This window comes from Varroa destructor, unplaced genomic scaffold, assembly GCF_002443255.2.
Source record: "Varroa destructor unplaced genomic scaffold, Vdes_3.0 BEIS01000003.1, whole genome shotgun sequence".
Taxonomy (NCBI): Eukaryota; Metazoa; Arthropoda; class Arachnida; order Mesostigmata; family Varroidae; genus Varroa; species Varroa destructor.
This window is the reverse complement of record NW_019211456.1, coordinates 51,980,571-51,996,060: the sequence shown is the minus strand read 5'-3', so window position 1 is coordinate 51,996,060 and position 15,490 is coordinate 51,980,571. Positions and strand designations below refer to the sequence as shown.

The 15,490-nt window shown below is 38.3% G+C and overlaps 2 long non-coding RNA genes across 2 annotated transcripts; one reads left to right on the top strand and one right to left on the bottom strand.

Annotated features, from left to right (window-relative positions):
- The first annotated feature begins 139 nt into the window (after nt 1-139).
- On the top strand, nt 140-3,398 carry LOC147757116 (uncharacterized). Its single transcript, XR_015323125.1, has 2 exons — nt 140-278; nt 1,075-3,398. It is a non-coding gene; the product is annotated as an uncharacterized LOC147757116 (long non-coding RNA).
- Nucleotides 3,399-7,331: 3,933 nt separating this feature from the next.
- Nucleotides 7,332-11,476, bottom strand: LOC147757115 (uncharacterized). Its single transcript, XR_015323661.1, has 3 exons — nt 11,427-11,476; nt 10,798-10,916; nt 7,332-8,608 (listed from the first exon to the last, which is right to left on the bottom strand). It is a non-coding gene; the product is annotated as an uncharacterized LOC147757115 (long non-coding RNA).
- Between the last annotated feature and the right edge of the window lie 4,014 nt (nt 11,477-15,490).

The following is a 15,490-nucleotide window of genomic DNA, read 5'->3' as shown; positions in this document are numbered from 1 at the left end:
ATTCATGCCAATCCCGCTTCATTTATGAGTTCTGTTCTTGTGATGGTGGTCTACATTCCATTCAGTCCACACTTTCTGCGCTCTAAACCGCAGAATGAAGAGCGCGGTTAATAAACTTACGAGCGCTTAATTGACTAATGGCGTGTTGACGAAAAGAATCGAAAAAAAACGATATTTGGTGTCACGTACGTTTTGGTAGAGGGGAGCAATCGGTTTGGTGTGGCGCTGCAAAATCGTTTAAACATGTTTAAACGTTCTTTCGTTGAAATGAGAAATTGGTAATTAGAAGAACATAGAGAAGGAGTAGAAGATGAAACACTGAACGGTAGAATCGCTCTGGGTTTCGATTCCGAACGTAAACAAAAACAACGTATAGTTATTGCTATAAGTTAAATAAAAGTTGTAACAGATGGCAAACTTCTTACGACAGGTGTCAAAAAGACAACGCTTCCATAAAACTATTCTTCCATTAACATTTATTCGTACAAGAAACTAACCTTTCAGTAGCACTTAGATGGCGGCTTCCCATTTAATGGTAGTCCTTTTTTGGCGCTAATTTTTTGCTAATAGGAATTTTTCACCATTTTTTTTGAGTAAACATATATATAAAAGTAGGTATTGTAATCACTAAGATTGGAAATATTTGTAACATTTACCATTATCCTTAGTTCGGACTGTGAATGCAATTAGGTCTATTCGTTTCAAGTTTATAACTTTATGCTAGCCATAGTCGTTTCTTCCTTACAGAAAAATTGGGGAAAATAGGACTTAACTTTGTCCCCTTTGCCCCAAATGCCAAAAAAAAATTGAGTAAGACGCGTTCGGAAGCTCTTGTGTACTTTCGTTGAACGACCCGAAAATGATTTCAACGGAGACAGCATAACACGACTTGTTGACGATGTTGTTGTTCGATAGCAAAGTTCACCCGCATAAGAAAAATAACGTCAATTTCCTATACATCAGTATATTTGGCCACAAATTTCATACTTGTGTTTTATTTGCATGGAGTAGTTCATGCATAGCTAGGTGCTAAAGAGGTTAATATTAGTTCTGCCCATTTCTCGATTGGCTCAGTTTTAGGAATCGTTGGTTGGGATGCGTTCGCAAAACGATCGTCCGAACTTATACGTTGCAAAACCGGGATGCGCGAGAAGAAGAGGTCAATGCCATTACTTGCAGTTTGTCTGTTCGGTTCCACCATGAGAACAAGCTTAGCAAAATATGGTAACTTTCTTATATCAATCCATGGTAATAGTAAGATTCTACGTAAAATTGCCTCTTACAGTAGAGGGTAACAGGCGAGAAGCTGATCAACCATGTTCAAAGCGAGACTAGTGACATCAGTCTCGCTACGAAGCCTTCTTTTGATGCGATACTACCAATTGGCGTCGCAGGCATCGTAAGGCCTTCCAAAGAATGGCTTTCAAATACCCCGATGCAGGGATCCATACCTAATACAGCACTTAATGCTCGTTCCTTGGGGCCTGAAGGCAGTACAGAACTTAAAAATCCAGCGCAAGTGTTTGTGTCCGGTAACTCCGCAGTGCCAGCGGCACAAAATCAGTTGCTTTCGCGGATATTGTTCGTATGAGGATAATATTACCGCAAGATAGTTTCTCCGATGATGAATCAGAAAAGCTCAGCGTCGGTAACGATTTACTGAAACGAGTTCGCATCAGGCTAATCATACTAATGAGTCGTTCACCGATGATGTCAGCGATGAGAAGGATAATGTTTTCGAGAAACAAGCCGCAGAAAGCGCGCGTCGATTTTCAAGGAGAATGTCGTCGACGATGCTAACTATGGGGATAGTAGGGATGATGCTTCTGACAATGGTGACAGCAATGGAAAATTCACGCACAACAGCAACAACAACAACGAGAAAAGCTTGCACGTGTGTTTCGCAAGAGTGTTCAAGATAAGGACGGAGCTCCCTTAAACGGCTGCACTTTAACGCAAGATAGCCTATGGCCTAGCAAAAATGCAAAGCTAAGCGAAGCTACATTGAGAACCGGGACGATGTTGAAGAGGGCAGATAATGTTGATGAGGGTGACGGTAGTAAAGATATTGATTATATACGAGTACTATAAGATGTGAAAAGCTATTCTTTACCAAAGAATCAGGCAGCTCTAAAGGCAAGAAACCCGAGATCGAGAGAGAAAATCCGTGTAGTTGAGGATAATTAACAATTGAAAAATTTGTTTGCATGCAAGAGATGCACAAGTCAATACGATAAAAAGAGAAGTCTAGGAAGCCATCGAAGAAAAGGACACTAAAAGTATGTTTATAATGTTATGTTAAAAGTTGGCACTTTGGAAGCCTCGAAAAAGATAAGTGCATCTAAATTCGAGGCTCAGTTATTTTTGAACTGCAACCATATGCTAACTTTGTGCTTGCTATTTATAGAATCTCACGATTTTGATATTTGAAGTTATGGTTTTCGATATGCCTTTTCGGACACGGAACTGCCTTGATGGTTCCGATCACAACTTTTTAATTCTGTAATTCATAGGCATTTACAAATTATGTTCTTGATAGCAAAGAACAAAATGTTTTAAAAGTAATTTGAATCAATGGCGACGGATATAGTGATAGCGGCGACGCTGGGCTGCGTTGACTTATGGGACAGAGCACGTTCCTATTTTCTACCCAGGACATGTGTTTGTGAAAATACTTGAATGCTTCATGCGCTTAGTATGAAGATAGGTGAGTGTTTCTATGTCTATGACTTTTAACTATTTGATTGAATGCAGCACTTTGCGGTGTAGGAACATGGCTCACTTCAATGAGCTTGTTATTTCGGCCAGAATTTTGTGTGCGTGTTTCTAGATAAATTCTTTGTACAATGCGTTTAGCCTACATCTGCCAATCGGAAACACTCATCTTTGATTTATTCTCTCTAAATAATGTGATAATGAGTGCGTGAAACAAGTTTTTGGTGCGTATAGACTTTCCGATCTGCATGCATTATCAAAGCCATTAAATATATGACATGTATTTATTGTACTTTATGCGGATTAATGTTACTTTGCTTGACGGAAGTCGTGCCGTGAGTTGCGGGAAATCCTAAGTAACGACTGACTCACTTCGAATGAGATTTATAAATTATTAATTACCGAAACATTTGTGTGAACGTCTGAAGTCGAAGGCGTTCGAGTTCGGCTCTTAGTCCAGATTAGCATTGCTGAATTTGTAATTCTGTGTTCTATCAAACGTAGAAGTTTGTGTAAACGATAGCCTGGATGCGTTTGTAAATGCTTATTTTAGATATATGGTAAATAATTATCAGATGTGTGTAGTTGATTAATCAATTCAGACGCATTCAAAAAATGGCAATAGAAATCGTCAACAAGGAATAAACTAATTACACGAGTCGATTTTATTCAGTTGCCCCGCAGCTACCCTGTCTAAATTAATCAGTGTTGAACAGTATTTCGCGAAATTATATCCTCGCTGTTTTCTCATTTGTGGATTCTGCTTACCCAGTGTGTTCTGTATAATTCACCTGCTGAATGTTGGTTTAGCGCACAATGCCAGATAATGGCGGCCTATTTGGCTAATTGATCAATTTAGGATTACTAGTTATGACACTATTCGGCGCTCATCTGGTGTTCCTTGTGAGGATCACTGCCAACATAAGCTTAGACCTTAGATAAGATGAGATCTTCATTTAATTACCATCTCTCGGGGCGATGAAGACATTTTTGGACGCGTCGTAGTCTGAGGAAAAACACATGATTCTGTTGGTCGCGTATCGTTGAAATAACGGTTAGAAGCTTCGTCGTTTTTACCGAAAAGTTCTTTGCATAGCTAGCGTCCAAGTTAATACAAATTGCTTCGCATTATGTTTTTTAGTCGTGGCAAGTTAATGGGATGTCATCGCTATGAAATCGTTTCTTTAATGTCATCGACGTTCTGATAAGGATGTTTCTCTATCTTTTGCCGAAAACTGTTATGTCGTATATTCATCGTTAGGATCGGGAGACAGCGCTATGGGAGTTTTATTAATCTATTTATTGCAATTATAATTTATAACTAGAATATTAAAAGCCCATCTCAATTGCCTCACCTAACTGGTAAGAGTTCTGAATTTTTAGGCAATACAGAATTGTCCTTGTAGTGGTGTAGCGTTAAAGTGTTTGCCTCTCAAACTAAGGCATACGTAGTAGTATAGGTTCAGAATCGAGCTAATACAGAGAAGAATCGTTGTTGAAATGGGGCTTTCATTCCAAAACCGACTTTCGAATCTAATCTATGAACAGAAAAACAGGAATGTGTAGTACTACAATTGATCGTAAGTAAACTGAACAATCAGTTTATAAATACTGTGATTTCTGGGAAAAGTATTTCCCCCAAAAAATCCCCATCCATGTTCTGCAAATTTTTATAGACTAGCGAAAGATTTAGATGGTCAGGCATTGTCGCGGTGGAAGGTCAGGTCAAGCCTTTCCTCAAGTTCGGGTTAATCTTTTTCAATGGTTTGTTCTAATTTTATTAGTTGTTGACAGTATAGGTTCTCGTCAATCATTTCGCTAGGCAGCAGCAGTTCATGATGCATGATTCCTTTCCGATGCCACCAAACATAGCATCACTCACTATCTTTGGTGTTTATCTAGACTTTGCTAACGACTGTTGTTTAATTTGTTCTGCTCGGTATTGTTGTACATACTCCACTATTCGTTACCCGTGATCAACCGCTTTGAAGATAGCTCGATATGGCCGCGTTTCCATAGAGTTTCGCAAACAGAAATACGTTCAAGTAAATTATTTTACGTCATTTCCTATGGCAGTGAAATATTGAGTTTTTTTTTTGTAGCCAGCTTTCTTCCAATAGCTTCCAATAACTGTTTGGCTGTGGATGTTTAATTCTTTGACGATATCGTGGCTACTTCTGCTCAACTTTCGCAATTATTTCATCAATTCTTTTCACAACTAGCTGCCTACCTTGAAATTTCCAGAATGAAAACGACAGGAGCGTTTTTGAGCGGTTGTTTCTTTCGACCATCATGTATCTTGACCATGAACGATGTAGATTTTTTTCATAGGTCTGGGTCCTTATCGTAATAAAATCGTAAAATAACCGATTTTTTTGCTGAAATTTTGCCTATCATCAAGACGTTCCTGAATAAAGGTGTTCTAACAATTTTCGCAGGTCGGCTACAGCCAAATTTTGGTTTCAAAATTACATTAACGCCGATTTATATTAGGTGAGGTATGTGACTTAAGAGCCATCTAGTGGGAAAAACAATCCAATATATACAGAATGAGCTTCTTACGACTAATGACTTACGAAGCTGATTCTGGCCCTGTATCTAAACCAGAAAAGATTTGAATAATTTTTTTGTACGTACTAAAAGTGTCGTTCTTAACGGTCATTTTTATTCAATATAATTAACTGCAGTTATTAATTCAAGACCTGAACCATCCACTAGTCATTTTAAAATAAAAACAGGCCTTTAGTTTTTAATCTGCGAATTGAACTTTAATTGTAAGTGTGCATCAAGCGATACTAATATTTGTAAAGTTGCTAAATATACTATATTCCAGAAATTTAAACAGAATTAAATTTTGGATTGATGGCAGGCAAAAAGTCCGAAAAATACGAGAACTGTAAAACGACCGGTAGGTCTCCGTGATAGCTTAGTGCGTAACGTATTTTCCTGCTAATTTTCTAGGTTCGAACTTAGACAGACTTCGTTTCATGTTGGAGGTTAGCCATCGGATGATATGCCTACTGCGGATGTCAAACGTAAAACTCGAAACAAAGGTACAAAAGGTGCGAAATAGCACAGGAAATACTAAGAGTTAGAACTTATTTGAATGATCCAGTGGACGATTCATATTTTGCTCTTGAAAACGGGCGTAACTTTTACATTTTATTTTTGGTTATATTAATTGATTTGCAAACTTCAACCTTGGTTTCTTATTCGTGCTTCACAATATGCGGTCCTATAGAGTAACTTTTTTTGCGGTTGGTAAGTGCCTTTGAATGTAAGGTATGCAGAGTGTTTCTTGTTTTTTGGGCTTACCTGGCCCGGGTCGTCGTTCGGACGTCTTAAACGCATTATTGCAAAACCCGTCGTACGGCTTGTTGATGTAAGCAACTTAAACCCTTTATTTATGAGCCAATAAAAAAATAATAAATTAAGTTTATAACTGGAGCTTATAGGACCTATAAGAGCTGTGTATGCATAAATCCAGAAAAATCGGCGGCCATGACACAAATCAAAGACCAATAAAACGTACGAAAATGGCTTACGCTAAACCTTACAAAACTAATTTATTTTTGCATGGTTCACGGCCATGCTGTTACTACTATGATTGTTATTTCTGAACCAAAGAACTTTTCTAACAACTCTTCGGTCATGCTTTCTTAAGGCACAATAATCAGATTTGCTGTTTGGAGCATTTGAAGGAACAATGGTAAGTAGTATAAAACATCTAATTTTTGTGTTTTAGTATTAAGACTCAACAAAGGAGCAAGCAGGTGTTATTTCGATATCGAAATTACACGACTTCATACGCTTTTATATTTTTTTTAGTGCAGTTCTAATAGAGCATCTACAATAGACGATTGGGACTTCTATAGACAATAATTGTGTTCTACGATGTGACGTTTGGTTCACTTGAGTTAAACGGACTCTAAAAAGAATTCAGTTACCCTGTGCCTAATATTCAGTTTCCAAGCGCAAGGAGCCATTTTTCGGCCTCTGAATAATGCCGTATTCGTCAATATCTCTTATAGGTGACTATAACTTCCACTTAAAAAAAAGCACATACTTCGTTGAGCAAGAACTAATTCTTTTTTAAATTGCTACTACAAAATAGATAGCAAAACTTCAACTCGTGCTCTCAGTGAAGAAATCATGACATGTAATATTTCACATCGGGGCTGACATTCTGCAAAATAAATCCTTCCGAGTGCCGGCGGGGCTGAAGTGAGCCCAGTTATGCCGTGGACCTATCTCTTGATGACTCCCCTAGTAATACCTCAGAGTTCAAACCCGAGGTGATAAAATATATAAGATGGAGGAACTGAGAGTCAGACACGGAATACAAAAATAAAGTTTTTAATGTGAGTAGTCGTCGTGGAGATGTCGTAGTCTTTCAACGAGCTCACGATAACCCAATGACAACATGGTCAAAAAGTCTGTGTCAAAAAATCAAAACGCAGTCATCACTTTGAGTACCCTAGATTTGGAAATAGTTATGAAATGTAAATGTTGGTGGAGACGCCTGCATATATACGTACATTTTTCTTACTCTAAAATATTAGACTTTGTAAGGTACAAGCAAAAAATAGATCTGAATTATGTCAAATATCACTTTTTATCAATACGGATATATTATCCGTATATAACTAGAAACATAATCCTAAGCTTATGCGAACTTTGTCCCGGTTATGTGTAGATCAAGCAAGAGTGGTAAAAAAGAATGCTGGTTTCGCTGTTTTATCATTTCAATGTGTATTAGCACTACCCTTTGAACTCCTTAACTATACCTTTATTATACATATACACAGCAAGGAATTAACTAATAATGATAAAAGCTTCTAAAAGAAGGCGAGCATTTAAACGAACTGATGCTGTCATTTTGGAAAACTTTTTTAAGGTTTCGCGTGATCAAACGGCCATTCGGTCTATGTGGCAGGTCGTTTCAAATAGCCATACACCCTTTTTTCCAGGATGATAATAAGTTAGAAAAGAAGTAATGTCTATCTTTGATTTTTGTATAACTTAACGATAAGCCAATTTGGTTTCGTATATATTTTAGCGTAAATTCGAGACGATTTAAGAGCACAGACGTGACTCAGAAATAACATCCTTATCTTGAAAAAAACTCCTTACAGAGAAGAAAGCCCTTGGTGGAGATCCTACAATGATCACAAAGGGCCTTAAAATCTTATTTCACTGAGAGAGAGTTAGAAAAGAGAGGATATTGTCGTTCTTTTCTCATTCACTCTCAGTCCGACTGTACCAGTTACCCAGGCCATTATTAAAACAAAACTGCAAGGCATCTGAACAGAAACTAATCTACTTTCAGCGTAGTTTTTGACAGCAGAAATCAGTTTCCTCGGCTACTAACGACGTCCTCAGGTGGGCACAGCACGGTCGGAGAATCAAAGTGCAGCCAAACAAGTTTTCGTTTGAAGCCACCTTAAATGTAAAAAAATTCGTAAAAAAACACTACCGTGAAAGTCAGTCTGAAATATCATGGTTAAATGTAAGCTTTTATGGTATTTAGTAAGGGTAATCTTCATCTACTTAAATAACAAACAGTTACTAGTAACAGCTCCGCGTCCAGTACGGGAGCAGTTATTTATTTATTACTCAGGCATATATACACGGGCCTCTTATTTGGATTATGACGTCGCATGGATTACCGTCGATGACGGGCTTTTTAACTTGACAGCTTACTCCTGGGAATGCAGATCGTGGGTAGCATCAATGGCTTGACAATCACGGTCATGACCCGCTTTTCAGAAAAGTCACAAACCCATGACTGATTAATTTGTCGGTTCCTGTGACTGTGGAGCTAAGGTCTCCACTCCTGGCGATCATCCTTGATCAGGTCATGAGGAATCCGCAGAAATCTGTTACGGAGTTGCTAAAACAGAAAAAATCTCGGTAATACTGACGAAGATCGCGCCTATCATCTATGGGCAGTGGAAAGGTAAACGGAATTTCCATATTGCAGTAAGGCTATAGTTCTCCACGGCGCCCTTGTGTGAACAAAATCGCTTACAACCAATGCCCTAACGTTACTGATAAAAGGTTACTTTGCAAACGACATTTGCACTGAAAGTAACCCAAGTGAATCGCACGATTAGTGCATATGCAGCACTCATATTGGCACGTTAGTTCTCTGGGAAGGCAAAACTAAGCAGTATAGACAGACCAATTACTAAACGGAAAGAGAAACAATAGAAGACAAAGAGCAGAACGACTCTGCCTACTATGTTTCGGCTCATACCAGGAGCTAGCGTCAGCCACGTAAAACTGAACGTAAAAAGAAAGAAAGGGAAATCTGTTTTTTCATCCAAAACAGTTCCCTAAAAACACGGAGAACGCTGTATACTCATTTAGGTAAGGCATATTAGACTTGCCTGCTTACAATGCTATGAAGGTTTAGAAACTACCTCTCATCATACACTTTCCTGTATAAGAAGTGACTACATGAACCCTGGCCTTGTCGCTAATCTCATAGACGGAGTACGGGTCTTCACAAAACTCAAATGTCTACAAAATTTAGGGTAAAGAAATTAAACTCATCACGGAGCTTATGGTGGACAGAAAAAAAACCCTAAACGTTAGGTTTACTAGACTAACTTAGACAGACGACGCTCTAAGATTGAATTCGTAGAATGGGTAAGAAGATAACAAGTTTCCTCGCTTGAGGTATGATTCGTCTGGCTCGGCAAAGAACCCAACTAAAATGATTTCGGCCTAAGGGCCCGGTAACACTGATCACTCTCTTCACATAGTTTGTAGTACTCTTAACTGCAGAGCCGGATCGCTGAGGTGGCGTATAAGAGAGGAATAAATTAGCGTTCAATGGTGAAATACGCAGCCTATAATTCGGCAATCTCACTTGCCATCTTCGTGTGCCAATCAAGTATATGTTTTGATATGCTTCCCTAAAAAAACAGTTCAGAAGAAAGCGAGCACTGGAACCCATATCTAGTGGGGCAAAACGCAATATAAAATCCCCGTACGTACAATCGTTTTCACCGAAACAATTGAATGGTAGCTTTACGGGGTTGATCTTTATTTTCAAGGCCGCAACTTGAGTCATCATCGGTTGACAAAGGCACTTAGCAAATATCTCATCTGTATCAATAGTGATATTTCGTTAACTGCTTGCCGCGCTCCTCGTTCTTCTACAGCAAAATGCTGCCCCTGCTAATTCTACAAAACTGCCATTTCGGGATTCTTAAATTAAGAAAATATTTTTTCCAACCCGAAAACAGTTCAACTACCAACTTAAACCTGCCTCGAATTTTGCAAAACCTTCCTGCGTAGAATGGTACACTTCAATAATTGATCTCAATTATTTCCTTAGCCTTTTTGCAATTTGGCGCCATGGTACCGATTTGTTGATCTGTAGGTTCGTTGGAAGGCTTCCTTTTTTATTCAGAAGTGTTCTGCTTTTTGCGCCTATTTAAACGGTGGCTAGCAAGACCCTGAGTCGATAAGAAGCGACCACTATGAGTGTTGCCTTGGAATTGATCGTTAGACGCACTAAGACATCTGTGCATCTCTAAATCCAATAAGGCAATGCAATTCGGCTGGCCTGAAAGGGGAAGCTTCGCTCTGAGGCGATGTTATCGGGTGTTGATCTATTTGAAAACTAGATTTATACTTGAGACGATTCGGTGGCATGCTGAAACGGATAGTGAATATTATCTTGTACGTTTATGGTGTAAAGACATGTTGCATAACTCACGTCTGCGTAAACTTTCTACATTTTCCAGTCTTACCGGGTCATATTCTTTATTTGTATGGTCGCGTTCATCTAAATTTGTTTTAAAAAATGTGTTAAAACTCACACCTTGGTTTCTCACAGAAAGAAACTGCTGTATGTGTGACCACTTACGAATAGTGGTGCAAAGTTTGCACATTCCGCTAACTTCACGTAACATCGAATACGCGTAAAAGAAAACTGTGTTAATAAGTACTTAAAAAATAACTAAACGTATGCATTAGGAGGATCTATTGACAATACTTGTGTCGGTATCTCTTAGAACATATCAATATTTCTGTCCAAGTGCAACAAAAAAAGGCGAGTTAACTTACATCCTATTCGTAGTACGCTAAGGCCATACTGCAGAGATTTACACCTGCTATCTTCTATTTTCTAATAACCCTGGACTTTTAATAGACGAATAATGTTGTTTTCCTGAGAAGAGTATTTACTGCAAATGGGTCATCCAGATTAACTCGAACCGTTAGAGATTTGAAGACTTTTTGTGCTTTTCGGATATTTTGACCATTCTGAATTCTCGTATTTTTGGGATTTTTGAGGTGCTATCTGCACAAAATTGGATCCAGCTGGACTTTTTTTTGCATGGAGTGCGTTTAGATGACACTTTTTCACTAGATAGTGTCCTTTAAATCCATGTTTAGCAATTGACGCTCGGCTACTGCTAAAAGTTCTTTTGCAGATTAGAAAAAAAATTATAGTCCAAAATTGACTACTGGCCTAAACTTCAAATCAGAGTTGTAACCAAGGTAAACAGACATTATATTAAATAAAAGTGACTGCCAGAACTATCATTGTTAGCAAATACGAGGCATTTCGTTGATATATTTTCCTTTGTAGATAGATTTAGATGTATGTGGATAGATATAGTCTTAGAAACAGGTTATTAGAAATATGCTTAATTTATATAGACGACCCCGTAGAAATTTTTCTTGAGACATACCTTTTCGAGAGCTAAATAAAACTGAATTGAATCGTACTTGTTTACAGTCAGTAAGTTTCATTGAATATCGAAGATCACGCAGGGTTCCTTTAGCGGACAATTCCCTCTTCATATTATTAGCAGACGACTATAAACAGGTGTTGTTAATTTAATTTAAAAAATAATATAAGCGAATTTAGTTCAGATAAAACTGTGGACTGCTGTAAATTTTTTTTCGCACGGGCTTGTACTGTGGAAGTTAGGTGGTAAAGTATTACGGTGTGCCAGAGACAGATGCTATGTATCTGCTATAGTAGAAGCTAGGCAATGATTGGCAGAAAATTGACGCGTTCGACCAAAGGTAAGTAAAATGGTGTCGGACACAATGGGGTATCCGACTAATTTTTTGCCACCAATTAATATGGCGCATCACAGAAGTGGTACGTTCATAATAATTTGTTCCGACGCAGACTATGTGTTTTGTGTCGTCAAACGTTGCGCAAGACATCACCACACAAACTTTTTGGTAGCCTTTGAAAAGGTACAACAACCTCTTTTTTGGCTGGCTTATACGTTGTTCGATCGAATTTTTGTTGAATCTTAATAGCTCACCCTATTTACACTTCGACAGGATATAAATATGGATTGACTGAAATGATAACTAAAAAGAGTCTTGAAAAATATTGCCAAGAATATTTTATTTCGGCTAATTTTCTATATTACAATGAATGTCTTCCGCTTAGCAACAAAAAACCTCAGAACACCCTGTAATTTGAGGTTAATATCGGTCTCTGCTAGAGATTTACACAGTTTGCGGTTTGTGTGACGACAAACGTTCGATTATTTTGCAGGTCATAGTAAACGAGTCAACTTTACAATATAAAAGGCGCGTGTTTTTAAGACGAAAGAATCCGATGGGACACGTCTGGGTTAACCATGATTTAGTTTCGAGCTACGCGACATTTCTTATATTATTTGCGATGTTTCTTACTCAAACAAACATAGGGTTCTGTTGAGGTAAGTCGCTACCATCGTGGCATGTCCAGTGAGCATTTAAATACATGAAACTCTATTTTCAGGTTAACAGCTAAAAATACGTGCGAGACACGGTTTAAAACGTTCCCGCGATAGCGCGAAAGGTAACGTCTGCAACAGGTAAGGATACGTCGTGACGTAGGCTAAAATCCGGGAATTGACAGCTCATATCTAAAACGAATAAAAGTGCGGTTGTACTGAACTTGGTTGAACTGAAATGATTGTACTGAACTAGAACTATAATATATTAGATCATGCAGGGTGCAATATGTGAACCAACAAGAAACAGGTGCTGGTTTGTTCCCAACAATTCATAGGTCGCCGTGAATGGTGATTCCGCAAATTTATATTATCTCTAGATGCCAGCGTGCAGCAAATGCGTACACTGTTATATTTCTTAGATTAAATCATACAATTTTATTTTTTTACCACGCTGTAATGCTCTATTTGCCTATAATTTCTAATAAAAAAAAATATAACAGACAACTGACAAATAATCTTGTTGAGCAGACCTCAATTATGACGAATTATTTGAATCTTGAAGCTGGTCCAAGATGAATAGATCGAGCAGCAGAAATAAAAGTTTGTTAAGTCCGGATAGCAAAAAAGGTATACACAGCGCTAAAGTACGCATTCCATCTATTGGTACAAAATTATATGTAATCCCATTGTTCCTCTAAATCAAATACGACTACACAACAAAAAAATACAAGGCCCAAACTACTGTGCGTATGGGTAATTTGTGGGTATGGGACCCAAGCTTAATATCACAGCCATCTGTACACCATTGATGTGTGCCGTTTAATATCGGCGTCTGAGTATTCAGTGCGCGAATCCAGAGTCATTTTTCGCATACGTGCCCGAACTTATCTTATCTTTTTTTATCAAGAAGTTCACATACGTAATGCCATTCGTTCTAATACTATGGGTTGTAAGCGTATAGTTTTTCGATAGATTACAATATTTGAGGTCAGCTGAAACAAATAGCACGTATTCTGCATTCAGTACCATAATCGCCGTCTTCGTCGAGTTGATTTTTATCTATGTGCCATAGATAGGGAGACTTAACAAGACTACTAATGTGTTTCTCAATTCAAAAATAAAAAAAGAAAAAAAAGCGAGAAACCTCTGCGCTTTCATTTATAGCACTATATCAGTCTTCGAAAAGTCTATAAAATTCTTATATCCTGTGGCGACCTCGATTACATTGTAGAAAACGTGTGAGTATGTCCACGGTGCAGGCTAAGCAAAAAACGTACCATTTCATACTCGAGTATAAACACGCCGAATATTTTAAACACCTACTTGAATAAGCATCTTGCGATATAGAAAAGGGCGTAATTGTAACTTTGCTTTCCGAAAGATAACTCGAATGTTTATAATCAACTTTTTGGATCAGCTGAAACAGGCAGATATGCGTGGATTAACGATAGTGATCAGAATAAGTGAATTTCTATATTCCGTACAACACGTAATCTACCGCAAGACAAACGTTCGAATTCATCATTGTCCTAGCGTAAAGGCAAAGACCCAAAGTATCTAACGCTTAATTACAGGACATCAAACAGCTACATTCAATAAGTTTCCGTAACTGTGGAAGTTCCCTTCGCTAGTTGTGGGGCCAAAACTCTGAATAGGCTGGATTCGCTGTTTCCCAGTACCTCATACATAGAGTATTTCAAATGATCTCTCCTACCTTCAACCGTTGACTCTAGTATAAATTCAGAAAAACCTCAAGGCTATAAAAACCAGTGTCGGAACTCGTAGTTTTTTTTTTGATAATAGGTTTGCAGTGTAGCATACGTAAATATTGGCTTCCACTGTCAGGTAGGCCATTTCGTCCTAAAGCTTTCGTTTGTTCTACAATTAAAATGGCATAGAGTGCTATTGAATTTGCTAGGCCCAAAACGAGCGTATGTCGTGTCTACTGCCGTCGGTCTTAACGAATATATAGGATGCAAACAACAGGGCCGTTCCGCCAATAACCATATTCAAATTGGGGGCGAGTATCAGCACACAGTAGAAAAATATGGAACAAGCATTAGAGAGTCGAATCGGTAGCACATCGCGGACGTTTCCTTTTTCTAAAGCTATCTTAAGGAGAGCGGAATGTATAAGTTGCAGCTTAAATAACGGCGCAGCTTAGTTTTTCGATACGAAGTGTCACAAATGTCGTCTTGGTAAGGATAGCTTACAATATTGTTACAAGCGGCTCACTTTCATACTATGTCAACTTACTCGGCAGCTTCATAAGTTGCCGAGGCAGCTCAAGCGGACGCATCGACATTCGTATTTGCGGCTTGATCAAAACGCTATTATAGTAGGTACCGTGTGTGTAAATAATTTTTTTTCAGTACATTGTAGGATCGCTGACTTGTATTCCCAAAAATATTCTTTTAGTTGTTAAAAACCTCTTGAGATACTTTGTAAATTTTGCAGTGTTCGAACAACTTGGCCTAGTTAACTGTGCATTTTCGTTGAAGTGTCGATTGCGCTCAAGCGGCGGAGTTGTTTGTATGTAACATGTTCAAATATATCATGTCCTGAAACGTCCGTAAGGTCATCAGCTGTTCCCATGGACTTGACCATCGTTTCGTGAATTGATTTATATGTTTTATTATATGTCGATCTAGTGCCTACAAGTTAACCGTCGTGCAAAGGCCAAAAAACACGGGTTTTCTTATTCAGTTAGCACTCGCAAATAAGACCGCTGGTGGCTCGCGGTTGTCGGATCTGCTCAGTGTAACGATTACACTTTGGACTAAATTTTGGCCTGGAGGAAACAGCGATAGGACCTTTGAAATAAATGTCCAACCAATAATTTTAGCTAAAAAGAAACTGCAAAACACAAATGATTTGCAAATTGCACGAAGATCCTCAGTCAAATAGATAAATCGAATTAACGGAGCTATGTTAATTGCCTTCATGTGCCTACGGTTTATGTCAGGACATCGAAATAAAAGTCTTTGGTTTGCTAGGGTTTTTGCATCAACTGACCATTGAAGAGATCCACTAAATGTAGGTATTGAAAAAGCCAATTATATCAAATG